Source organism: Melanostigma gelatinosum (assembly GCF_949748355.1).
Source record: "Melanostigma gelatinosum genome assembly, chromosome: 1".
In the NCBI taxonomy this organism is placed as follows: Eukaryota; Metazoa; Chordata; class Actinopteri; order Perciformes; family Zoarcidae; genus Melanostigma; species Melanostigma gelatinosum.
In genome coordinates, this window is record NC_136634.1 from 25,039,291 (window position 1) to 25,066,829 (window position 27,539).

A 27,539-nucleotide genomic window follows, 5' to 3' on the forward strand; every position below is an offset into this window, starting at 1 on the left:
GGAGCAGTAAGCTCACCACTAGAGGCCGCCAGATATGGCAGAGGCATATCTCCGTCCTTAACACCCTCAGCCCCTCCCTCATATGACAACAACCCGTTCGCTCCTAACAACAAAAATAAGCATGAGCAGGAACAAAGCAATCTGTATCCTGACCTACCACCTCCACCTCCAGAGGAGGTGCCCTCCAACCCCTTCATACAGGCCCCACAGAGGGAGGTGAAAAAAGGACAACTGAAAGGATTCTTCACAGTGGAGGAAGGAAGTCTGGAAATACCGATTTCCCCCCAAGAGAAGAATAGAAGAAGAAAAGCAAAGGAAGTTGAAAGAACAGTAAGTGTACTGGAAGAACGCCTCCGTGAACTCCAAACACCAAACATACCTAGACGAAGGATCTTAAGCGGAGCGTGTGCAGACGCTTATGATGAAGAACTGGAAGCAGCAGCAGCAGCAGACATTGAGCGCCTCACCAAAGAAATCAATCGCAGACAGGAAGTGGCAGAAAGAAGAGAGACACGTATGTTAAGCGCGCTCGACTTTGTAGAGCTCCCTGATCTACAATCAAAGATGACAAGTCTCACCCTAGAGGAGGATGAGGAAGGGCTGCTACCAAAATCGCCTCCGCATGGCGGGCCAGCTGCAGGGTTTAGCGTCCAACAGTCGGTTTTTTACCACCCAGGTGAAGAGGAAGAGGAGGTTGGAGAAGAAGATGATGAGGGAGAACAGTCTACCTACCAGCGAAAGACACCGGTAAAGACACTAAAGACACTGAAAATCGACGGACACTTCACAGGCACGGCCGAGGAGGCGGGACAAACACGAAGTGGGCTACCATTCCGCAGCATTCCCATGATGCCCCTCAGGCCGGCTCCAACAGCCGCCGCACCTCGTCGAATGGCATTCACTCCCTTCTCCTTCATGGATATGACGACACTGCTGGCCGCACTGCCTTCGCTAACTTCAGGAGCAGAGCCATGGATCAGTGAGTTGGGAAAATTCACGTCAACACACAACCTAGCACTGGGTGACTACAGAGGCCTATTGGCCCGAGCTACTGACCAGCACACACTGAACAAAATTGAAAATGCAGCTGGAACGCAGCAGATGCCAGATTCCACACCAATAGGCAGTGTCAGGCTGGCACTACATCAGTCCCTAAGAAGAGAGTACCCTACTCCAACAGACCACAGCCAAATGTCCACCTTCGTGGCCAAGCCTGGGGAGGCTGCTGCCGATCTCCTAGCTCGTGCTGAGCAAGTGTGGAGAACAACATTCAGAGAATCCCCAGATACATCTCAGACATCATTAGCACTCTGGAGGAGCATGGTGACCAAAGGGTTGCCCGGAAAAGTAAAAGAGGCGATTGAAAATACCGTGGGTATTGCCTCCTTCACTCAACCGGCATGGAGAGAACATGTACTGCATCACTATGATAAACACAGGGCAGCAGTGGAAGGATCGGATGTGGAGCTCAAAGCACTGCAAGTGTCACTAATGAAGAGACAGCTGGCAGAGCTTGATGCGGCTCAAAAGATTGCTAAAGATAAAAAGAAACAGATGGCTCAACAGGAAGCACAAGCAGAACAAGTGTTCCCGGTGATGATGATGCAACAACCATGGCAAGGGGATGGCCAAGGAGGAACTTTCTACTGCTACAACTGTGGAAAGCCAGGTCACTACGCACGTGACTGCCGCTCGCGTGGTCAGCCACAACGACAAGGCCCACCACGTGGAAGAAGAGGAAGTTACCAGAGAGGGAGAGGCAATCAGGATCCGAGAAGTCAGGATCAAGCTGGACAGCCATACCAGCCATACCAGCCACCACTAGGAGGCACTGAGCCATGGACGCCAAATGACCCTCGCTCTGGAGAACATGTCAACCAAGCACCACAAACACAGTGGGAGGATACAGACCAAAACAGATGGTTTTGAAGGCAGCCGTACAAGAGCCAGCACTCACTGAGAAAACACTGATTGACATACAGAAGAAGGCTGGATCATACGAATGGTCCGAATGGCAAAGGAAAGGAGCAACAAGAGGAGAAAGTGGACTTTGGAGATCCCATGACGGCAGAGTGGTAGCATCAGCAGAATTGTGTGTCTCACTGATATCAGAGGCACATGGACCAACGCATGAAGGAAAGAAAAGAACATTGCAAAGAATGCAAGTATTGTGGTGGCATCCACACATGGAGAGTATGGTGTCCCTCTTCTGCGACGAATGCACCACCTGTGGGGAGCACAATGTGAAGAAACCATACAAAGCACCTATGGGCTCTTATCCTGTACCATCAGCCTGCTTCCAGGACATCAGCATAGACTTCACGGACATGGGACCTGAAAACAGAGTACAAGGAAAAAGGTACATCTTGGTAATGGTGGACAGATTCTCAAAGTGGGTGGAGGCAATCCCAACTAAAAGAGAAGACGCACAGACCGTAATAAAGTGGCTGCAAACAGAACTGATACCTCGCTATGGGGTTACTAGATGCATAAGGTCCGATAATGGTTCACATTTCAGCAATAAGCATTTGCAGGAAGTATACATCCATTCATATCTGAATAATATTTCTGAACTGTTACATGCATGTTGGATAGTGACATGTACTCACAGTAAAGACTTTCTCTGGCTGTCCTTTGGCCCTCCAGTTGGTGTCATGGACCAGTTTCAGGATCATCCATGCCTCATCATGTTTGGCATTCTGCTCAAAACACACACAAACACACGCATACAAGCATGCACACAGCAATGTAAAAATAATCCAGTCACTAAATTGCAATGTCGTCACCATAAACTCAAACCAACATCAGGTAGAAGCAGTGAGCAGTGGACCTGCATGGGGTTAGTGCATCTCAGGTATATGCAAGGCCCCAAAGATGAAAGCACTCCCATCAAGTATCAAGTTGAATCGGCTCCTTTGTTGATTTGTTCACCATCAGAGGGGTCATGTGTTCCGGGTCTAAATCACAAGCACTTTAATTTGCATTTAGATGATTTAGTTCCGATGGTTGAGGTTTAATGAAGCGCTCAGAGACATTTGAACAGTGAAGTGCTCGTCCTTTGCATTAGTGTTGGAGTAGAAGTGCACTATAAACATGTGTGCAGTCTCACCTCCAGGAGGAAGCGGGGACTCTCAGGCATGAAGGTGAGTCCAACCAGAGAGCCGATAGCAGGAAGAGCCGCAACCAGGACAAACACCCGCCAGCTGTGGAACTGGAACTCTGTGCCCATGCTGAACCCCCAACCTGTACAACACACACACACACACACACACACACACACTGGGATTGTTTACCGTAACTAATAAGGTGCTTTTATTCATTTGAACTATCAATTTCTTTGCAGCATTTATTTATACCATTGTACTTTTTCAAGTAGGAGGTGGGACATTTCTTTGTTCCAAAATGTTGCATAATTCTACAGTTTACTGTATAATACACACGACTACAACAGCATACTATGATCATTAGTTAGTTTAGAGAAAACTCAACATACTTAACTAATTTATGAGAACAGAAAATGAGTGCATATGTGGGTCAGGTGTCCATCAAACTGAAACTTTTCACTACAACTTAAACGTAGCCTTTTCCCGCCTACTCTCAAGACTTTATGTCAACAAAGTGATAGTTAAGACCCCAGGAGGCGGAGCTTCCCACAAGCAGATGACATAGCCTCCCCCACATCAAGCGTCAGATGCGAGTAAGCTGACAAAGTGGAATCAATAAGAGCTTTGTAATCCTGATCCTCGAGACTCGTTGTTTTTCGTGAGGCCGCCAGGAGGATGCCCAAGGTGCCCATACGAGTAAACTGCGCAGCACTAATCGAGCAGGAAATCACCTGGGGCAGTGGAGATGAGTAGAGAAACGGGCTGACTAGTGCTGTCCATATAGCTATTACCAATATACTGGTGACATGTCCCCAAATAAGCATGAGGGCCATTGTCGATGCTGATCCCAGGGTCCAGCCCAGACTGAAAAAGCACTGAGAAGTCATGATGCCCCCAACAAAGCAGGTTAAGGCCACAACTCAACATCGCAGCCTGTGTACTGTAACCGTAAAAAAAATTTTATATGGTCTTTGCAATAGTCTGTAAGATGTGTCACAATGGCCTAAGAGGAAGCACCTGCTGTGTGTTAAAACGGTTTCCTGTAAGCTGTGGACAAAGGTATCTGCAACAGGAGATAAAGCACCTTCCTGTTTTCTTAAGGAAATTTACCAAGGCTCAGATGATGACTTGCCCCCTTTCATTGTCTCCTTTCTGTATTCTTGCCAGCTAAGCTTGTCGAGAAGAGTTGAGCCCACAGAGCTGCCTCGGATACATGCTTGCACATTCAAGGGAGAGTCAGGATATAAAAGCACAAAGTATGTACTCAGAAATCAATAGTTAAAGTGTAATCAAAAGATAAGGTTTATGATCATTATATAAAAAAATGTTTAATGAATATGTAACGAATGTTTAATGCATAGAGTGATTTAACAAATGTAAAAACTGATTATAATAATATTCTGTGTGACCGGAGCCGAGATGTGGGAAGAGTGTTTTGTCATGATGAGTCAGCAGAAAGAGTGAAGTTAGGAACAGATGTTTTTGGGTGTGGATCGGAAAAGACTGTTGCAAGAGATGAGTCATAGAGGCATAATATATATAATATAGGATAAGTCTGAACTTGTCTGGACTTGTCTGGACATGTCCAGAACCAAACGCCCACTCAAGTGAGTGGGGGAATGAGATCATGTGTTGGATAGGAGGGGGCAGAACAGACAGCCCAAATCATGAATAAAAGGAGACGCTTGCAAGCTGCAAACTGGGATTTCTACACGAGAGCCGTCCAAGTGCTCTGAGAAGAAGATACGGACGATCGCAACTGAAGTATCCGAGGACTTCGTCTCTGTTCACGGAAAGAAGACCGCAGTTCGTGGACAAAGAATTGAAAGACGGAGATTTTCCTCTCCCCACTGCTCGCCGTTAACAACTGAACAATGGAGAAGACGCAGCAGCCCTAGAAAGACTTTGTACTGAGTTTTGTGGACTGTTGGCCGAACTTCGCTGCGAGAGCAGGAGGAGCCCGAGGGTCCAGCTCCAACCGAGCCGTCTCGGCATCTAAAACTAATGAGTATAATCTGAAGAAGAATCAAGTGTAGTAACATTTAATGAGAGCTGTAGCTTAAGCCTTGCAAACTAACTAAATATAACCTGCAATAAATATCTAATCTGTATTTAAAGTAAATTTCTCAAGTGCATTCATTTGCTCAAGTAGTAAAAAGTTCCTCGTGGCAGTAAAAAGTTAAAGCCATTGTATGTCTAACAACTGAGTTCTGTAAGGTTATCCTAGAGACCGAATCCACTTAACAATCCCTTACGGTTTTAGAAAGAAGAGATCCTAGCCGTTAAAACCTAACCTGGCATTTACCAAGAGCACGGATCCATAAGAGGGAAGCTGCCATAACCGACGCGACTGGTAGGAGCGCCCGGGGTCAGGGTGGCCCCTCGACCGAGTGCACTCAGACCGGAGGAAGCAGGGTAGACGTCGGGAGTGACGGCAGTTAGAAGAGCCAGGCGAGTTCCCTCGCAAGAACACCAGCTCGACAATCTTTTAATAGAGAGCTGAGTCAGTAAGTAGCCTCCGTATCGGGCCAGAAGTACCCCAGGATCTAACACGTGGCGCCCAACGTTAAAGTGAAGCCACTAGGTAACACCACCAACCACCAGCAGCACAACATCACCAGCCGAGCCGACAATGTCACGCAGGAGGAAGAAGAGGAAGAAGAGGAAGTACTACCTACGGCTCAAGAGGACAATCAAGAGGACAAAGAATGGCAGCCGCCGCCACAATTCAATCCGAGTGACAGTCTTCGGAGAAATAGGAGGAGGAAGTGGACCAAGCATTGTAAAACGAACAAGCTCCCTCTCCTAGATAAGTGCTTCTGGAATGTGTTCTTTTATTGCGAAAAGCAGAAGTACTTCGTGATAACTCCGGTTAACAAACCACAGTATCAGGCTCATAAGAACATCTATCTACCTAATGCCCAGCACGAGGAGTGGCTCAACAACACCCTGCCATGGATATGGATAACCCCGCTAACGCATTTCAAGGGGGCCTTCACGCAGGGATACTCCAGAGCCAGCTACGGCCTTTTGGGACCAAGGACAACCGACATGTATGTACAAAAACTGCCGAAACCCGAGGATTTAATGACAGCCCCAAGAGGGGATTTCCAAAAAATTGACACTTGTGTGACCACCAAAATGTTCAACGCTCTGCATGGAACAGAGTATCTAGCCGACGGAGCCTCCCCGCGATGCACACTCTGGCAAGAGTGGTACCGGGCTTGGGGAACGTGGCTATATGACTGCACAGGCCTGAAAACGAATCAGACGATCAAAGGAACCCTGCAGGCATGGAAAGAGGCCCACACCAGGGACGACAGCTCAACCTGGTGGGGCCTACAGAAGGATGAAGTGTTAGAATGGGTGGTGCCATGTCTAACTCAAACCACAAACTACTGGGTGAAGTATCAGTACCTGGCCACAGTATACTCGAAAGAAAGAGATATCTGGCCTGGGGTTTGGAGCCGACCAGAACCATATATAGGCCCGCGGCCCTGGAAGATGGAATGCAACCAAGGAAACACGACCTGCAACATCAGCCTGGCCGGGGGACATTGTGAGACTGTGCCAGGATGGAAAGACCATTGCCAGAACCACTATGGAGCTGAATATGAAACCCACGTGCAAGAGGTAACCTGGGTGAAGGATAAAGATAAGAAATGGAGATGGTCAGGGCCTCTAACCAGCAGCTGTACCAACTTAATCCTGGGCCATCGCATGAAAGACAGAGTGAATGTGAACGGCCAAATCATCCCCCCGGTAACAGACCCTACCGTCTTTCTTGCTGAGGGCCACGCCTTCAGGAAAAGCCTCTGCGAGGGTAAAGAAGACAAAGGATTTGAATGGGTAGGGGCTAAGCGCCTCTATGGGAACGGAACGTGCTCCGAGCCAGAAGAACACTGGCTGAGTTGCGGGAGCGGCCGACGAGAACACGAGTGCAGTTGGATCGAACTAACAGGAGCCTCCATGGTCGGGACCGCAACAATCGTAGTGGAAGAATTGGCAGGGAAAATTGGAGAAGGATTCACGGTCATAAGGGGCTGGATGGGGAGTTTGTTCTCCTGGCTTTGGCCTTATTTAATGATGATAGTTGGAATTGTGATCGTGGGCCTAATAATCTGTGCCGCCATTAAGGGCGGGGTAGCAGCCACTGTTGCCTCGTGCTTTAAGGGGAAGTTGAAGGAAAAAGGAGAAGTAAAGGAGAGACTCCTCCCACGGACAAGGGAGGAGTCTACCCACCTATAAAGGGTGAACCACTGGAGCGCCATAGCCATTGCAGACCCGGAACCTCAACCAAGAGCCTCATACTGAAATAAGAACAAATTATCTTAAATAGCGAAGATGACCAACGCCACCAAGGCCACAACCACTGAACCTTCAGAAATGACCACCTTCGGAGTGAGTATTACTGAAGCATTCCAGAACTCCCCTGACCCAGAACGCATCTGCAGACCAGTGATCCGATTAACCGAACTGGACTTTTGAGTCCTTGAGATCATATGGTTCTTCTACTGTTGCATGGGCAAATGGTCCATAGATCAGCCGCTAAGAATACTAGCCCTAGCTGTAGGGTGTCTGAAAACAGTGATTGAAAACATCTATCGAGGATCAATGTGGCTCACCCTGTCCTGGTTCGCTACTTACCTCCTGGGGAGAGTCCACATCGACTCCACTCGCTTCGGTCTAGTAAAGGCCGGAATGGTGATCATCTGGTTGGGAATCAACGTCGCTGCAGTTTTCTACAACCCACTGAAGCTGGTCTCGGCAATCGTCGAGGCCATGATGGCATTTGCAGCACTGGCGTACCTCGTGGTCATGACCATGGCTATAAAGGAAAGAGGAAGAGGGCATTGGCTCCACAAGATCGGCACCATTGCTCTTTGGGGCATAGGTTGGGGCATAACTGTCACCATCTACTGGGCGGGTTCTGAATCATCGATCGGGATAGCAGCTTGGCTCATGATGTATGAGCCTCTGTTTCCAAGAAGGGATGCGCCTACAAGCCCAGGCCTAACACCTCCTCCAATGGTGTTGGCGTCTCCATGGCTGCATTCTCTGGCTGAAAGGCGCTCTACAAAGCGCTCCAATGCTGAGAGGGGGCCTTAAAAAAGAATGAAAATAAGACCACCCCCTGCTTGCTAGCTTTGCTTGTAAAAAACGCGCTGAAAATGTAATAATTAATGAAGTCTTTGTGTTCAACATCATTCCAGGAGGATGCCCGCTGTATCTGCTGTGGGATCCTCCCGGAGCAGATATTGCACCTGTGGGAGGTAACCCAGGCCCTATGGTGCACCCGGTGCTACCTGGGGAATTTCCCGATAGGAGCAGCCAGCGGCATCTTCTGCAAGGGACGTACCCCTTATATACCTGCAATGAATGTGGTCAACTGTATGGAAGTAGAGACGAAGGCAAAAGCCGTGTGGAGTTTCGCTGAGAGAACCGCACCAGAGGTCCTGCTCTACACTGATGGTATGTACTGCCCAGTATATACAAAAATATGGGAGTACCCTGATGGCACCCGAGTGTCCATCACCCACCTCACCGATGGCCGCTTCGTCATCATTGGACCACGCCTGCCAGCGGTGCTGTACCGCGCACCAACTCCAGAAGAAGATAACGACGCAGCAAGCATCACGAGTGTGGAACACCGAGACATGGGCAGCCAAACAGAGACCGCAGGAATAGTACCAAATCTGATGGGGATGTGGGGATACGACGAGGAATGCAGAGAGCTGGTGGAGGTTATCCCTGAAGGATTAGCGGTTTATCGTGGGTCCGAGGACGAAGCATCAATCAGCCCAGTCCCTACCCCAGCTTCCCTCTCCCCAGACAGAATTCTGGACCAGAATGTGATAGCCCTAGTACTGAGCGGGCTGAGGGACCCCGTGTTGAGGAAGAGGGGTGAGAGACGCGAGAGGCAGCCCAAAAGTGTTATAAAAGAAGTAACTTGCAAACTGCAAACTGGGATTTCTACACGAGAGCCGTCCAAGTGCTCTGAGAAGAAGATACGGACGATCGCAACTGAAGTATCCGAGGACTTCGGGTCTGTTCACGGAAAGAAGACCGCAGTTCGTGGACAAAGAATTGAAAGACGGAGATTTTCCTCTCCCCACTGCTCGCCGTTAACAACTGAACAACGGAGAAGACGCAGCAGCCCTAGAAAGACTTTGTACTGAGTTTTGTGGACTGTTGGCCGAACTTCGCTGCGAGAGCAGGAGGAGCCCGAGGGTCCGGCCGGACCTTCGCTCCTAACAACTCCAAAATGACCTTTTCATCGCACCATTGAAAATCCAGCTCCAACCGAGCCGTCTCGGCATCTAAAACTAATGAGTATAATCTGAAGAAGAATCAAGTGTAGGAACGTTTAATGAGAGCTGTAGCTTAACCCTTGCAAACTAACTAAATATAACCTGCAATAAATATCTAATCTGTATTTAAAGTAAATTTCTCAAGTGCATTCATTTGCTCAAGTAGTAAAAAGTTCCTCGTGGCAGTAAAAAGTTAAAGCCATTGTATGTCTAACAACTGAGTTCTGTAAGGTTATCCTAGAGACCGAATCCACTTAACAATCCCTTACGGTTTTAGAAAGAAGAGATCCTAGCCGTTGTAAATAAAATATATTCATTCACTGTTAAATAATATGCGCTATACTTGTAAAGCTTATATTGCGGAGTTGTGAGGTCACTGTAAGTAGGTCAAAAACGCCGAATGGGGCATTCCGTCACCCGTTCGTACGATAGGAACAGATACAGTGGCCCTGAAAGTAACGCTTGCTTAAACCACCAGATTAGGGCAGAAACTGCCATCTTAGAGTAAGAAAAGAGCTCTTTTTATCTATTCACACAGAGACTTCGAAATAGTTTAGAACTGCACTCCTTTCATTTTCTTCACCTTAAGTGTTAACAATATGCTGTAGATCAACATTTCACACACACTGACGTTCCAGAGAAGGCAGGTTTCGGACGTGAGCCAGTGTGGATGAAGCTGTCCAGAGCTCCATCAGGCCATTTGAATGCTAGAAACAAATCCGCCTCTGCTTTGATTTTGACCAATGGCTCCACAAGGAGAACCAGATGGACACGCCTGCTTACTCTGTATAAGCACTTTTAGGTTTCACTTTTGGCACTCTTTGCTTTTGCTAGGGTCCGTGCACGTTTAACTGCTGGACATAATACTTCTGTCACAAATAAATGTTATTGCTTGAATTGAGCTAAACGCCTCGATCTCAGTCTGTTAACTCGATCTTCATTCTTAACATGGTAGCAGAGAATGGTTATAACGATCCAAGACGTTTTTTTCATCGAGCAACAGACTTTCTTCTGTCAACAGAAAGGAAAATCAGGGCGTTTCCCCTCGAGGCTGGGGAAGGCCAGAGGCCTACTGGCGCCATTCTGCTCAACTCTGAGAAACTGATCAAACAGCGCGCTGAATCAAAAGGTAAAGCAGAGCCTATTTAAATGAATTCTGCAGATTGTATATAGAAAAAAACTAAATTGAATTGATCGGAAGTACTGGAGTTTGAGAATGAATTGCATTGACTAAATTTCTAAAGATAAACTATGGAGCATTGTGACAGAATTGTTATTACAGCAGTGGGGGTTTTTAGCATAGAATATGTGTGTGAGTGGATCTAACAGAAATTGATGGTTGTTAACATTGTATAAGCTGCCATTGTGTTCACCGCGTAAGCTTTGATTGACTGTTCAGAGGTTACACAGCCGTGGCGAAAGCTTCGGTTCGCTGACCAATGACGGTCTGAAAGACTGAATTCCGGGCCACACTGTTGATTTATGCGAAGTTGCAAGCTGAGATTTGGATCAAGTATATAGAAAGTGTTGTTGAAATACGCTGATGTGAAAGTAGTGTGTCTGGAGACTGCACAGCGCCATTTCCTAAAGGGACCACGTTCATGCATGTTGTACACTGTAAAACGAAGATCCATCCAGAGAATTTTAATTGAGAAAAATAAATTGATGAGGTTAAATAGGAGGTTGAATTGATGGTTTGTGTACCAGTATTGCAGAAGTGGCAGTGTATGGTTTTGCATGCAGCATAGATGTGCTCAGGGAGACATCGATTCAATTGTAGCACAAGATATCGCCACTTTCTTTGGAACCGTGTTCACACAAGGCGTACACTGTAAACAAAAAGGTCAATAGACCTTTCCTGACGAGGTCTGTGTGCGATTATTTGTGGGATCACGGCTGTGTGTGGTGGATTGAGTGCTGGGTAATGTCTCAGGGAGACACAGGTCAGAATTCAGAGAATGCACAAGAATTCGCCATTTCCTTCGGGACCGTATTGGCACAAGGCGTACACTGTAAACAATAAGGTCAATAGATCTTCCCTGACGAGGTCTGTGTGCGATTATTTGTGGAATCACGGCAGTGTATGGTCGTTTGAGTGTTGAGTAATGCCTCAGGGAGGTATCCATTTCCTTCGGGGACCGGGCTCGTGAAAACGCTATAAGAACAAATCCATATGTGATTTGTGCGTATTTCAGTGACGGCAGTGTATGGTTTCAATTTGGTATGGATGAGAGTGATTGCGTGAAGCGTACATGTGTGAGACACAGCTGAGATTTGGAGTTGAAGTGTGCAGAGGCTCGTGTGTGTTTGCCAGTGATTGACGGTCAGTGGAGCAGAGCACACTCATGAGACACAAACTTTGCATTCAACACAGGCACACGAACACGAGGATAGAAGAGGAAAGCTGAGGGTTAATATACGTGTCAGTTTTACTGGTGTAGTTACAAAGATTACAGATTTATTGGAAATTGTGTTCCATAGGGACCGTCAACAAATTTAGAAGCGAAGACAGAGCAGGCATTCATTCAGTCAGAGAGACACTGGGAAAAAAAAGGGAGTGAAAATTTCAGATAAGAAACCAGGTGCAGGGAGTGTAGGATCTAGGCCAAGGTCAGAGGGCACAAGAAAATTTGGGAGAAGCTTTGGCTCCCTCTGGTGGCACTACAGGAACTGCACAAGAACATTTGGGAGAAGCTTTGGCTCCCTCTGGTAGCACTACAGGAACTGCAGAAGAAAATTTGGGAGAAGCTTTGGCTCCCTCTGTTGGTACTTCAGGAACTGCAAGAAGAACATTTGACAGGAGTTTTGGCTCCCTCTGTGGGTACTTCAGGAACTGCAAGAAGAACATTCGACAGGAGCTTTGGCTCCATCTGGTGGACATTCGGGAGTACTGCATCCAAACATTTTACATTGAAAAATTTGAGATTTGAAATTTGAAATTTGAAATTTGAAATTTGAAATTTGAAGTTTGAAATTTGAAATTTGAAATTTGAAAAAAAAAAAAAAAAAAAGAATTTTGAAAAAAAAGAAGATTGGAATTGATTTAAAAAAAAAAAAAAAAAAAAACTTGATTTGAAAAAAAAAAAAAAAGAGAAAGAAGACGAAGAACACAAGAAGACATGGCTGGAGCTGTGGCTCCATCTGGTGGCTACTCAGAAGTACTGCGTGCAAAACTGAAAAAAAAACAGTAACAGAGACTGGAGGCAGGACTGCATGGAAAAGAGACAAGACACATTGGGATAAATGCATGAAACGATGGCAAGAGGAGGGATGGTGGAAGGCGGCCAGTCCACTACCTCCATCAGTCAACAACCTTCGGCTCTTCACCAACGATTTGACAAAACGAGTGGCTCGAGCACAGACTGCAGAGAGAAATCAAATGACAAATCAAACCAAGCGATGGGGGTTCGCTAACCCACTGAAGCAAGCCCGCAAAGACAGAGAAGAGGAACAGCGAGTGGCAATGATGGCACTAGGGATGGCCATGACAGATCGGATGCAGGTGGACATGCCAACCGGAAAAGAAAAAACCTGGTCCCGTCTGTCACTCAACATCAACCCCCTGGACGTCACCCCTACCACTCAAGCCCCGGTAGGTCTGGAAAAGGCTGCACAGGAAATGAGCCAGGCATCTCTGGCCTCGGCCCCTCCCCCGCCCTCAACTGGCCTGTCTCCAGCACTTCCTCCGGTTCCCCCCCCCAGTATCACCTTCGGCCCCATGGCCCGCCCCCCAAAGGAGAAACAGAAGAGATTGATGCCGGTGAATATCCCCTGAGAGCAGCCCCCACTCTCGCGCACCCACTGCGTGATCAATTTGTGCCTTTTGGGTTTGCAGACATGACCAGCATGTTACAACAGCTCCCATCCCTCCATGCGGGAGCCAATCCATGGATTGAGCTCATGGAATCTTTGACTGCTGGCCGCCAGCTGGCAGTGGGCGACCTGAGAGCACTTCTCTCCCGCTGTCTGGACCCATCCCAGTGTACTGCCCTACTACACATGGCAGGCACTGGTGCGGCACCAGATGCCGACCCCTTTGATCAACATCGTACAGCGTTGTGGCAGCAGCTCAGAACTAAGTTCCCCACTCCAGTGAACCAAGGCGCAGTGGCAGCATTCATCTGGACCCCGGGAGAGTCTCCACCCCTGTATCTGGCCAGAGCAGAACGGGTATGGCGCCAGGCCTTCAGAGAGCCACATGATGGAAGCGTTACCACAGTGGCACTATGGCGTGCAATGATTAAACGAGGCCTCCCTGATGGACCTCGCCAGTGCATGGACGCAGTGGTTGGCCTAGAAGAAATGACACAAGACATGTGGAACGCCCAGCTCCGACATTACCTCTCCAAGCACATTCAAACTGAGGCGGGTAGTGACACAGAAATTAAGGCCCTGCAGAAGGCCCTAGTCAAGAAATCTAAGGCTAAACAGCAACAACAGCTGGTAGTCCAACCTGCACCGGCTCCACCTCCAACGGCACCTACTCCCTCTGTCCCACTGGAGGTCTTGATAGCTATGATGTCAGCAGGCGGTGAACAGTCACGCCCATGGGTCCCTCAGGGCCAATGGGGTGGAAGAAGAGGAGCCAGAAGAAGAGGAGAGCCTGGAGGCAGAGGAGCATCCTATTTCTGCTACAACTGTGGGAAACCGGGACACTTCGCAAGACACTGCAGGTCAGCACGGCAGCAAACACAGAGAGGAAGAGGACAATACTCCAGAGGAGGAGGCGGACATGGCTATGATGGACAAAGACCACAGCAAGGGGCCCATCAGGCTCCTTGGGACGAGGGACATGGTCCCCAAGGCGGGGCCCATGCCACACAGGACGCAATCTGATGACTCGCCTCAATCTGATCATCTGGATGAACCAAGACGGTGTCCATGTCTCGTCCAACCCACCAACTAGTACGTTGTCCATGCCAGTACGCATTCTCTCCCTTGCTCCCGTTACAGAGACAGTGTCCGCCACAGACGAAGAAGTTTTCTGGCTACGCTGTCTTCAAACTGGCCCCCAGACCCCTGCCATCCAATATTGGTTCAACATTCTCAAACCAAAAATCACTCAGCTTTTCCCATACAAAACTCCCCTGGACCACGTCCACTGCACTCATGTCCCCAGACTACTCCCTACCGTTCCACCTTGATGTTTCCGAAAGAGACAGCCTACTCAATGCTGTACTCTTCCAGAAAAAGGGGGGTGAGAGACAGGTACTGATGTATCACACATCAAAACTTGACACTGTGGAAAATGGTCAATCCACGATATGTTGCAGCAGTGGCAAAAGCAATTGAAAAAACTTCTCATATTGTCATGGGCCATCCACTGGAAGTACACACGCACCATGGCGTGGCAGCGTTTCTGATGAGTAAAGAATTCACGTTCAGTGCCGCAAGGAAAACAAAGATTCAACACACTTGCACCATGCCACACATCACCTTTGTGCCAGCCACAAGAAATATGTCGGCTAACTTTACGGATGGACAACCACATGTGTGCAAGGAAGTTGCAGTACAAGAAAACAAATTGAGACCGGATCTCCAAAACACTCCCCACCTCACAGCTGAGGCCTGGCTCTACACGGATGGTTGCTGCTACAAAGGGAACATTGCATCCTATGCAGTGGTCGAACAGAAGAGTGATGGCTATCACCAAACAGTGGAGTCAGGGATTCTGCCACAACCCGCTTCAGCACAACTAGCGGAAGTGGAAGCACTGATTCAGGCTCTGAAGTGGAGCACGGACAAAATTGTAAATATCTTCACAGATTCGGCTTACGCCCATGGAGCGGCCCACATCGATGGCCCTGTATGGCGAAGACGCAACTTCACCACTTCAAATGACCACCCCATAAAACACGAAGCAGCTATGAGAAGGCTGGTAGAAGCAATCCAACTACCAAAGGAGATGGCCATCATGAAATGCAAAGGACATGACACAATCAGATCACGAATCAGCGCCGGTAATGACGCGGCAGACAGAGCAGCCAAGAAAACTGGAGGCTACACACCTCGCCAAATGGTTATGAAGCCAACATCCGGCCCACCTGAGCTTACCATCGAACACATCAAAGATCATCAAAAGAAAGCAGGACCTTATGAATGGTCCGAATGGACACGGAAAGGAGCCTCAAAAGACAAAGAAGGTCTGTGGAGAGCCCACGACGGCAGAGTGGTTGCCTCAGCAGAACTGTGTGCAGCACTCCTACCAGGGGCCCACGGACCTACACACGAGGGAAAGAAACGGACATTGGACAATTTAAAACAACTATGGTGGCATCCGCACATGGAAGCGATATCTTTCCTCTTCTGCGATGAATGTCAAATTTGTGGAAAATACAACCCAAGAAAACCATTCAAGACACCGATGGGATCTTATCCCGTGCCCTCTGCCTGTTTCCAAGACATCAGCATAGATTATACAGATATGGGACCAGAGAACAGAGTGCAGGGAAAGAGGTACATCTTGGTAATGGTAGACAGATTTTCAAGATGGGTGGAAGCAATTCCCACCAAGAGAGAAGACGCGCAGACAGTTGTAAAGTGGCGGCAGACAGAACTGATTCCCCGTTACGGAGTGCCGAGATGCATCCGCTCTGATAACGGATCACACTTTAGCAACACCATGCTCGCACAGGTAGAGCAATTTCTGGGAATCACACACCGATTCGGGTCAGTCTATCACCCGCAATCTCAGGGCCTGGTGGAACGAGCGAATCAGACCCTTAAGGCCAAAATTGCCAAAGTTTGCGCGGGCTCCAAATTAACATGGGTTGAGGCCCTGCCCCTGGCCCTTATGGCCATGAGGTCCGGAAAAGGGGGAGAAACACATCTCTCCCCACACGAGATCATGACTGGCCGGCCGATGCCAGGTCCACCCAGAGATGGAGGTCATATGCCACCTCTGGATGTACAGCAGATTGAAATGTCTGACTATATGAGTGCCCTAACTTCTCTTACTGAAGCTCTCTTCAAACAGATCGAGAGGACTCGAGCAGTACCTGAAGCAGCGGCAGCTGGAAAGCAGATACAAGTAGGTGATTGGGTCAGGGTCAAGGTTCACAAGCGCAAGTGGACTGACCCCAGGTGGACTGGGCCGTACGAGGTGAAGGAGGTTACTTCACACTCGGTCCAGGTCAAGGGCAAATCAGGCGCCCCTTGGCACCACCTGACACATTGTGTCCCAGCACCGGTACCAACCAGAACACTGGGAGAAATTCGCACTAATTTGGAAAATGCATCGGGAACTTAGACGCTGTCTAGGGGACCCTCATGCAAACCCCGCCGACCGAGGTCGGCAGCGCTTCACCTGGAAAGGGGTGGGATGTGGGAAGAAAACTATAATGGGGGTGGGTATGGGCATACTAGTTGCCTTACTGATCTGGGGATTAGAAACCAAGTATCAGACACACCAGCACCCATCTAATTCAACTGCCCCTCTTCCCTCTCCATCCCCGAATCAGACACACACCCGAACTAGACATAGCACCCCACCAACTTCTGATCCAGACGATTCAGATGATAGGGACCTAAACCTCGAGTTACAGCCATTGAATGGGTAGTTCCAAAACATAGAAGTTCACACCTAGCAGGTGTGAAAAGGGGGATTTGTAAATAAAATATATTCATTCACTGTTAAATACTATGCGCTATACTTGTAAAGCTTATATTGCGGAGTTGTGAGGTCACTGTAAGTAGGTCAAAAACGCCGAATGGGGCATTCCGTCACCCGTTCGTACGATAGGAACAGATACAGTGGCCCTGAAAGTAACGCTTGCTTAAACCACCAGATTAGGGCAGAAACTGCCATCTTAGAGTAAGAAAAGAGCTCTTTTTATCTATTCACACAGAGACTTCGAAATAGTTTAGAACTGCACTCCTTTCATTTTCTTCACCTTAAGTGTTAACAATATGCTGTAGATCAACATTTCACACACACTGACGTTCCAGAGAAGGCAGGTTTCGGACGTGAGCCAGTGTGGATGAAGCTGTCCAGAGCTCCATCAGGCCATTTGAATGCTAGAAACAAATCCGCCTCTGCTTTGATTTTGACCAATGGCTCCACAAGGAGAACCAGATGGACACGCCTGCTTACTCTGTATAAGCACTTTTAGGTTTCACTTTTGGCACTCTTTGCTTTTGCTATGTTATTGCTTGAATTGAGCTAAACGCCTCGATCTCAGTCTGTTAACTCGATCTTCATTCTTAACACCGTTAAAACCTAACCTGGCATTTACCAAGAGCACGGATCCATAAGAGGGAAGCTGCCATAACCGACGCGACTGGTAGGAGCGCCCGGGGTCAGGGTGGCCCCTCGACCGAGTGCACTCAGACCGGAGGAAGCAGGGTAGATGTCGGGAGTGACGGCAGTTAGAAGAGCCAGGCGAGTTCCCTCGCAAGAACACCAGCTCGACAATCTTTTAATAGAGAGCTGAGTCAGTAAGTAGCCCCGTATCGGGCCAGAAGCACCCCAGGATCTAACAAGCTGAAAAAAGAGGAAGCTGTCTGGGTTTAAATGACCATGCATTGAGACTGTTTAGTTAGAGCACTCACACAGGTTACTGCGATGTGTCTGTGGGACTGCTCTCTTTGCCTGCAGGCAAATGAATTGACATCACAACTTTGATCTTTCATCAGACTCTGTTTTATTTGATATTGACTGAAAACCTTCACTTTCTTCTCGCGAATAGTCATAGAAATATTCCACAACAGTACAGGGCTGCAGTAAAGGGAAATCAAGCCCACACAAAGAAACTAGCGCGCACTGGTACCTGATACCCAGTGGGCACAACACTTAACCTCACCAACTGTGAAAATAGGGGCTGTTTCACTGGTAGAAAACCTGAAATTAACAGAAATGACCACAGACACTCTGGAGCCAGCTAGCATGCTAGTAAAAGTAGCCTCTGGCTAATAACAAACAATGCAATGGTCAGCTAAGCACTACCATGTAGCAATGTAGCCTATACAACAAACACCTGCACCACGTGAGTGATTAATTGAATCTTTGCTTAGGAAGGTTCCTAACTGAGTGAAATGACCCAGAAGTATCTAAGAGGCCGCCATGATAAGAGCTGTTCCAATTCTCTAAATGCTAAGCAAAGGTGCTTCAATGCTTCCTTTATTAGCTCCTTTAGCATAGGAAACACTGCACCATCGTGTACCAAAGGGAAGGAGATAATTCCGTCCCACAATTCCTTGCGGCAGCAACATTTAAAGTGACGCCCCATTCAGCCGTCCATGAAAACAAACAATGTGCTTATCTAACACAGGTTTAACAATATACTCATAGTCATAAAGTAATAGGATTCATGTTGATGAATATGAATAGGCTGTGACAATCCTTGTGTTTCATCTCCTATGTATTTATTCACTTTGAACATGAATAAGTACAAAAAAAAGAATACGGAATTGTTTCTATTGAAGCCGTGTTGCTTGTTAGTGTGACATCAGCAGGATATCGGTTCTCTCCTTCACACCCCGAGTGAAGCAGCCTCTCACAAAAGAAGCTCTTTATACAGCCTGCATGCATGCAAGTAATAGTTTTCATGGCGTAATGTTTTAGTTGCGCTTTTTGTAGTCCTTCATTGTAGTTTCGCCACAGCAGACCTATGTCAGTGACATCCCCCATGCATTATAATTACCTAACCACAGTTGTCTTTTCCTAACTCCTCATGAACTCTCTTTCACATCTCTCCTTGACCTCATGACGTTTTCCATAGAGGTTAAGGAAAAGTGGTTAGGAATCGACGGTAGGAGGTACTTTTTTGTCTTTTCGACCGCAGACCTGGTCTCTGAGCAAAAGGGCAAAGCCAGAAGTTGACCCCGCAGTTATAGAAGCTCTACCTCATGGGGTTCTGGGATTTACTCGGTTTGCATTGGGGCTTAAAAGTAGGCGGAACGAAGGCTATCATTCTGTCAAGATCAAAGTGACGGTCAGAGTGAGGTCAAAACAATTCTACCTTCGCAAAAGGGCAACATATTTCAGAGCAGATGTGTTTGAGTAGGAATGCCCCCAAAACCCTGTTTTAAACGGGAACCGGTTCTAAATTAGTAAAAAAAACAAAGTATTGATGCGGTCCGGAGTTAACGGTTCTGCTATTGATACTTTAGAAGTTCTGGAGTGAGATGTCCTCTTCTCAAACCTCCTCTCTCTGTCTCTTTGTCTTCGTGTTTTACTCTGACACACACACACACCGACTCCGGCTCAGTACAGCGTGAGACTCACATCATGGCAGAGAGAAGAAAACTGTCCAAAGTCTGTCTACATTTTACTCCAGGAGAGGCTGAGAACTCTCGTTGTCATAAATGCAATAAAACTGGTATCTCCCTCAGCAGTCTATTGGAACATCTGACAAACAAGCAAAACAACAATGTGCAGAAATGCTCAGTTTTCTACTGTTTGTCAAGCAGCCGTCTGTCCTCGTCCACTGCAGGTAACGTTAGTGATGCCATACAGAGTTTGATCATAAGAACAGGATAATCAATGAAAGCTAATCGCTAAGCTAACTGTTTAGCTGCTGATATGATTTACAGATTTTGGAAATTCCTCCCACCTATTGCTTTCACCCTCCCTACCTCTCAATATACGGCACACCTCTCAGAGTCTCAGATCTTCCACAGTTAGTCTCTTTGCATGCCTGTATACAACAACTTTCAATACGTTTTGCAAGGGATCAGGTTCCTTGTATTAAGAGAGTTTGTCCATTGGACAGTGAGAAAACAGCGTCTCACATGTGTGACACGTATTCCTCAGTGGCAGTAAACACAACACACGCTGTGCTATATTGAGAGCTTAAGACGTTTAGGCTTGGTAAACAATGACATTGATTGTGATTATATGTGAATAATTATATATTTTTAACATATTTATCTATATTTTTTCTTAGTTTAAAAATTCTCATCTTCATCAAAAGTCAATATATCAATTATAGAACTCTCCTTCATTCCTGTCTGTAGATAAAGTGACTCCACACAGGGTTCTACCCCAGCATTATTATTGGACGTTGCAATGACCCACTTTCCCCACAAGCAGCATTACAGGAATGCTGTACAGTGCTCTATCTTAACTGACGTCTTTTGGGCTCTTACCGTATCTGGGTATGATTCCCCAGGCAGTGAACGAAGCATAGATCCCACCGATCATCCAGAACATGCACAACCAGGACAGGTGCTCTCCTCTCTTGTCCATCTGAAGAAACTCAGAGAAGTACGAGTACACGATCGGCACTGTGCCACCAATACTGAGAGGAGAGAGGGATGATGAGAAGATAATGAAGGACAAAGAGAGTTATAATTCCAAAGCCAGTGTGGCTCCCTGTGGACGACAGTAACTCTGCTGTCACTGCAATGAAACACTAACCAGACTCTGCATATGGACTGTATGAAGTTTGATTTAATGTATGTGCTCTATATTAAAAAACTGTATTGATGGCTGAAAACATCCTATGGTACTTCTACTGTGGCTAAGTAGCAGGGCCGTCCTTCAATCAGAGGATCGGCGGTTCGATCCCCAGCTCCGGCTCCACTAGTCGCATGTCGATGTGTCTTGAGCAAGACACTTAACCCCAATTGCTCCTGTAGCTGTGCCTAGAAATGTGATAGAATCTGAATTGTAAGTCGCTTTGGATAAAAGCATTAATGTAATGAAACATTAATGGAATGAAAAGGCTTTCAAAGAGCAGTTGAATACAAATAATGCTGCAAATGAATGCTACACATTGGTGGCTCCTAATGACAGTGAAAGGGAACTCCAGTACCCAGACATCCATAGCACACAAGAACATTCTGCAGGTTTACACCAAACCGTTTTGTTTTGGAATGTTTGAACCTGTATCGTTGGTGTGTCTAAAACCCTGTCTACAGTATGTTGGTGGCTCAGTCTTGGATTCCTCATCTAAAGTCTCGTAGTTTTTCAATCCCTGTGGTTTGATGTGTGTTAATTTCTCCAAACTGTATTTTGTGTATGTTTGGGAATGTTGTATGAATGTTAGTTAAAGTCCTGATGGACCGGTGGCACCTTGCATGGTGCCTGTCATCAGTGTATGAATGTGTGAATGATGACATGTAGTGTTAAAGCGCTTTGAGGGGTCAGAAGACTAGAAAAGAACTATAAAAGTAGAGTCCATTTACCATTTAACAGCATAATATGGCAACAAATTGGAGAAACAGGAGCAGATCAGAAAAGAGGGAAGCTTCACACTTAAACATGACCAGTTATACTTATCAAACAGAGTGAATGAGAGATATCAGTCTGAATTTCAGGTTAATAAACAGCAGAACAGAAACACTGTCACACCTATTCATTATGAAAGAGCAACGACCAACACTCGACTGACCAACGGCGTAACTTCTTCACTCAGTCACTCAGGGATAAATGTTCACTGTTATAGGGCCTAACTTTATCACCTGACTAAAAGGAAGAGTGTGTGTTTTTGTGAACGTTACCCAACGCCAGACAGCAGCCTGAAGAAGAGGAAGAAGCCGTAGCCCTGGGCGAACGAAGACAGGAAGCCAAAGACACAGTTTATTGCTAATGCCACAATCAGACAGCGCCGACGCCCAACTTTGTCTGCCAGACCGCCCCACAAGAACGCTCCCACCATCATGCTCAGAAAGACGGTCAGACCTGCACAGATGGAGAGAAATAGACACATCAGTCACCTAAAGTAACAAAGTAATACCATGTTCATGACATTCTGAAGACAACATTTTTTTAGAGTTCAGTAGAAACGTATGTAAAGATGTGACTAAACTAGGTCAAGAGTTAGTGTTCCGCTGCTTACTAATTGCTATTGACTTGATGGTAATGCAGGGAGCATGTTCCTCTTCTGGTTGGATTCAAAGCTACCAACCTACTGTGGATTCTTTCAATATCATCCTGGATCTCATATGAGTCCACAGCATAACAACTTATTCTGCTGTTGGCCACTGTACTGCCAAATACGAGCTGTTATTAACATTAATCTTGCACAGCCGATCCGACATCTCGTGAGCTTAGTTATCACAACAAAACAACTGGAACTATTATAACTAGTTCACAGTTCAAAGTGTCTTTGTTGTCCTTTACAGTGAATTTGTGTGTAGCCAGGTCTCAAACAAAACACAGAAAACCCTGAACACTGATGGACAGCAGCAACAAACAACAGGACATAGTATACAGAGTGGTTCAGTATGAGTTTCGGAAGTACAAGGTTAAGGAATCAGAATCAGAATCAGCTTTATTGGCCATGTATGCGTAAGCATACAAGGAATTTGACACCGTTTTTTGTACAATATACAAATAAACAAATAAATACAAGGACAACAAAGTAGAACAGAGGTAAGCATGCACATTTCACTAGTATCTAAAATGTAAAAATATATCCAAAAGTATATATATGAACATAAAGAACAACAACAATGACACTAGATTTGAGGTAGTAGTGCAGAATGGTGGTAATAGTGCAAACAGAGGTAGTCCCTGTGTCTGGTGGTTTTGGCGTACAGAGCTCTGTAGCGCCTACCAGAGGGGAGGAGTTGGAACTGGTTAGGTCGAGGGTCTGAAGGGTCTGCAGTGCATCTTTCCTGCCCGTTTCCTGACTCTGGAGGTGTACAAGTCCAGGATGGAGGGCAGGCTGGAACTAATGATTCTCTCTGCAGACCTCGATGTTGGGAGCCCACTTCAGGTCCTGGGAGATTGTGCATCCCAGAAACTTGAAGGTCTCCACAGCAGACACAGTGTTGTTGAGTATGGTGAGGGGGGGCAGTGTTGGGGGGCTCCTCCTGAAGTCCACTGTCATCTTCAGATTTCAGTATTGGAACATACACACATGGAGTATTTAACGTAACATGTTAATAATTGGGAAAATGAATGATACACACAAACCAACACATTCTCACTCCCAACTGGTGAAATCTGCATAGTGTCTTTTCAAAATAAATGGAAGTTAGGTTTAAGAAAAGAGCTGGTTGATGTTAACTTGACTGACGAGCAACTCTTATGACAAAATGTCGACGCACCTCCCCTTCCTCTTTGATACTACGTGCGTTGCTCTAAGCGTGTGATAGATAAAACAACCTCTTGGACCCCCACCAGTCCGGGTTCAAAGTGGGTCACTCGACTGAGACAGCCCTCCTTGCAGTGACGGAGTCGCTTCACACAGCAAGAGCGAACTCTCTCTCCTCTGTCCTGATTCTCCTGGACCTGTCTGCGGCGTTTGACACGGTGAACCACCAGATCCTCCTCTCCACCCTCGAGGGGATGGGCATCTCAGGCTCTGCACTCTCCCTGTTTGCATCCTACCTGACAGGTCGATCCTACCAGGTGACGTGGAGGGGGGCCGTGTCGGAACCACGCATGCTGACTACGGGGGTTCCACAAGGCTCAGTCCTGGGCCCTCTTCTCTTCTCGCTCTACACTACATCTCTGGGTTCTGTTGTTCGCTCACATGACTTCTCTTACCATTGTTATGCCGATGACACCCAGCTGGTCTTGTCATTTCCCCCCAGGGACACTCAAGTGGAGGCACGCATTTCTGCATGCTTGGCTGACATCTCGAAGTGGATGACGACACACCACCTCAAGCTCAACCTGGACAAAACCGAGCTACTGTTCCTCCCGGGGAAGGGTTGCCCACACCGAGACCTGTCCATCACCATTGATGATACCGTGGTGACGCCAACTCGAACTGCGAGAAACCTGGGTGTGACCCTGGATGACCAACTGTCGTTCTCAGCAAACATTGCATCGGTTACACGCTCTTGCAGATTCCTGCTCGACAATATCAGGAGGATTCACCCCTTCCTCACTGAGGAGATGGCGCAGGTGATCATCCAGGCTCTTGTCATCTCCCGCCTGGACTACTGCAACTCACTACTTGCCGGAGCCCCGGCGTCGGCCATCAGACCTCTAGAGCTTGTCCTGAAAGCTGCAGCTCGCCTGGTGTTCAATCGCCCCAAGTTCTCCCACACAACTTCCCTTATCCATTCTCTACACTGGCTCCCTGTAAGAGCTCACATCCAGTGTAAGACTCTGGTGCTAGCATACAGGGCAGTGAAAGGAACAGCTCCTTCCTATCTCCAGGCCACGGTCAAGCCCTACACCCCCGCCCGACCTCTTCACTCTGCTGCCTCGGGGAGACTGGTCGCCCCGTCGCTCAGAGGTCCCTGCGGCCGATCATTTGTTTCTGCACTGTACGTTGGCGCTGGTTTATGCTCTTAGATGCTTGTTTGAGGAAAGGAGATGCACTTATGACTTCTGGTGACTAGTTGTTCTCTCGAAAACCGATTTGAATACACTTATTGTAAGTCGCTTTGGATAAAAGCGTCTGCTAAATGACTGTAATGTAATGTAATGCAATGAGATGCGGGCGTGTTAACATTTAAGTTGGTTGAAAGTGCGGTGCATCAGTTCCAGACTGCGAGGGGCACTGACCAACCGTCAGTATTTGACGGGTTGGCAGAGAACAAAGACTAACTTTTCATTCTGTGCTTGCATGTAGCTGACTGAGGCTTCATAATTCATGAAGTATTAGTCTGAATGTGTGGAGGTTCTTATCTCCTTCCACAACAGTCAGTCTCCCTTTTCTCTCCTCTTTTTTGTTTTCTTTATATCTTCTCTCCACTCTACTAGTCTGATACTTGTTTTCCCTTCCCCTTGTTCCCTCGCCTCTTCTTTCCTCCCCTCTCTCTGCTCTCCTAACAACTCCACATATTTTCTTTTTCCTTCTCCTGTTCAACTAAAAGACAATATATACTGCACACCTTGCAGAGGTATAGCACACACAACATTCAACGTTACCATATAAACACACATGTTCACACTCCCTCACACACTGCACAAAGCGGAGCCTCCTAAATGTAAACGCAGTATATTCAGATAAAACACCAACGCATCTCGCTGACTCATTCCTGCCTCCTCAGAGCCCATTAGCTGATTAGACTGCAGGGCCATGAGGGTTTACTGAGAAGCTTCAGGAAATCATTCACTCCCCAAGACTGTGTGTGTGTGTGTGTGTGTGTGTGTGTGTGTGTGTGTGTGTGTGTGTGTGTGTGTGTGTGTGTGTGTGTGTGTGTGTGTGTGTGTGTGTGTGTGTGTGTGCGTGTGCGTGTGTGTTGAATTCATGTGTTGCAGATGTATTCTGATGGTGTGTGTGACAATATTTTAGTCTTATTGTTTCATCTGAAACCCCAACGATGTGAAACAGACTTGGGAGCAAATAGAAACAAATATTATTATTATTATTCATTCATATCATATATTCACTTATGTGTGGTAGCTCCGGTTACTTTTATGTTTGCTGTGGTGATTATGGAAGGAAACCTGATCATTTTCTTTTTGATTTATGAAAGATATTTTTTAAACATTGTCATATTATAATATCATATTGTCATAGATGAATAAAGTATCCTCTATTCTTTAAGATAACATCAAAGCAAAACTTAACGCTATACACATGTAGTTATAGTCAGATCAACCATGCTGTAGATGAAGCAGTGATATTATAAATCTGTTCATTTAATAAACACATTCACACAGTCGCTGATTTATTACCAGCTGTCCTTCCTGTATTTGGCAGCTTAAACTGTGCTAAGTTGTAATTTATCCAATGAGGTCCATTTCCTCATGCAAAGGTTCAGAACATCACAAACAATTCTAACTTGCGCTATGATTTAGTTACATATATATTGAATTAGCCTAGCAGATGTATTGAAAGCAATTCATTTTAGAAAAACAAACTGAACTGAATTCACCCTGAGCTTTAAATTCAGTTCATTCAGCTGTGAAGTGATGTCAACCAAAAAAGCCACGATATTATATGTAGAGAACTTTGTGTGCATGGACTTTCTCTGTTGTTATTAAACCACTTGTTTCAGCTCTATACTCTCTGTTAACATCTTTGTTACAGTGAATTCATGTGTTAGGATTCTGATCATATTGAGCTGTTAGATTGTTTATTATCTGTGACTTCATTTCAGATGTGAGTGGGTACGTTTGTTAAAAAGATTTGTGCTTTGTCTCGTAGTGATGCTTCACATTGCCGATTTTAATAATCTTCACGGCCTTTGAACATATGAGACGTACTGGTTTTAAACTGAACACGTGAGACGTACTGGTTTTAAACTGAACACGTGAGACGTACTGGTTTTAAACTGTCCGTGGGAAGAATGAACATATGAGAGTCTGTCCATTCTTGGTGAAAGTCTCTGGTCTCTTTGGTCTCACTGTCCACTTTTCTCTTTTTGGAGAACGTCATGTGGAATAACTTCTCTGACTCATGTACTTCTTCGACTGTTGGCTCTCTCTCCCCGTCTCTCCTGTGTTTGTCTAAATCTCACTGGAGCTGTGGTGCTTATCAGAATTGGCTGTGCAGCATCACATGATGTAAAATGCATGTTATTGATCGGTGTGTTTCCAGGACCGGTGAACATATAAAGGCTAGACAAGGCTGTGCCGGATATAAAACACTGTAATCAACAGTAAATCAGTAATCAGCCCTTACCCAACATTCCTTTCTCTGCGTTGGAGAGACACAGATCCTTCTCTGCAGATGGAAGAACAAATGCGACCACAAAACATTCCACTCCATCAGCCATCAGAGCCAGGCCCAGCACCATGAACAGCGTCCACTGGAACTTCCCATGGCCACAGTCCTCCATGATGTCCTCGTATTGTTCAGATAACTCTTCTAGTTCAGAGACTACACTGCCGGCTGATCGAGCTTTAGCCCTGGGACACAGAAAGAGATGGAAAGTAAAAAGTCATACAGATGGCAAGAACATGCGTCTGTGTTTATTAATCAGATTCATTTTACACCTTTAAATGTCTAGTAGAAAGATGTTGGTTTCTGGTGATGTTAGTCAGATCAAATGATCAAGCCCTTAACAGGAAGATCACTGTGTTGGGTTTGCTCTGAAGAATCACATACTGAGCCTCTCACCATTGGACCAGGACGGGTTCTCTAGTTCAAGCAGCATGTCTTCACCTCATCGTGAGCTTTCCCAGATGCTCTCTCTGTTTTCAAACAGGCTTTATTTTTTCATTGCCAAAAACTAGATGCACCTTTAGTTGGGGCACCTTGGCTTGCCCGGATCCAGCAGGTGTGTCAGTCAAGCAGTGAGGTACTGTAAAAACACTGCAAGAGTT

General features: G+C 46.5%; 1 pseudogene across 1 annotated transcript in view; it reads right to left on the reverse strand.

The window, feature by feature from the left end:
- Nucleotides 1-27,539, reverse strand: part of LOC306782290 (synaptic vesicle glycoprotein 2B-like) — a 38,425-nt pseudogene that overhangs the window by 10,075 nt on the left and 811 nt on the right. The window contains exons 2-6 of the transcript in view: nt 26,896-27,122; nt 21,860-22,040; nt 20,504-20,655; nt 3,110-3,243; nt 2,544-2,699 (exon numbers count right to left, since the gene is read on the reverse strand). The product of the transcript in view is annotated as a synaptic vesicle glycoprotein 2B-like (transcript). The remainder of the gene's footprint in view (nt 1-2,543; nt 2,700-3,109; nt 3,244-20,503; nt 20,656-21,859; nt 22,041-26,895; nt 27,123-27,539) is intronic.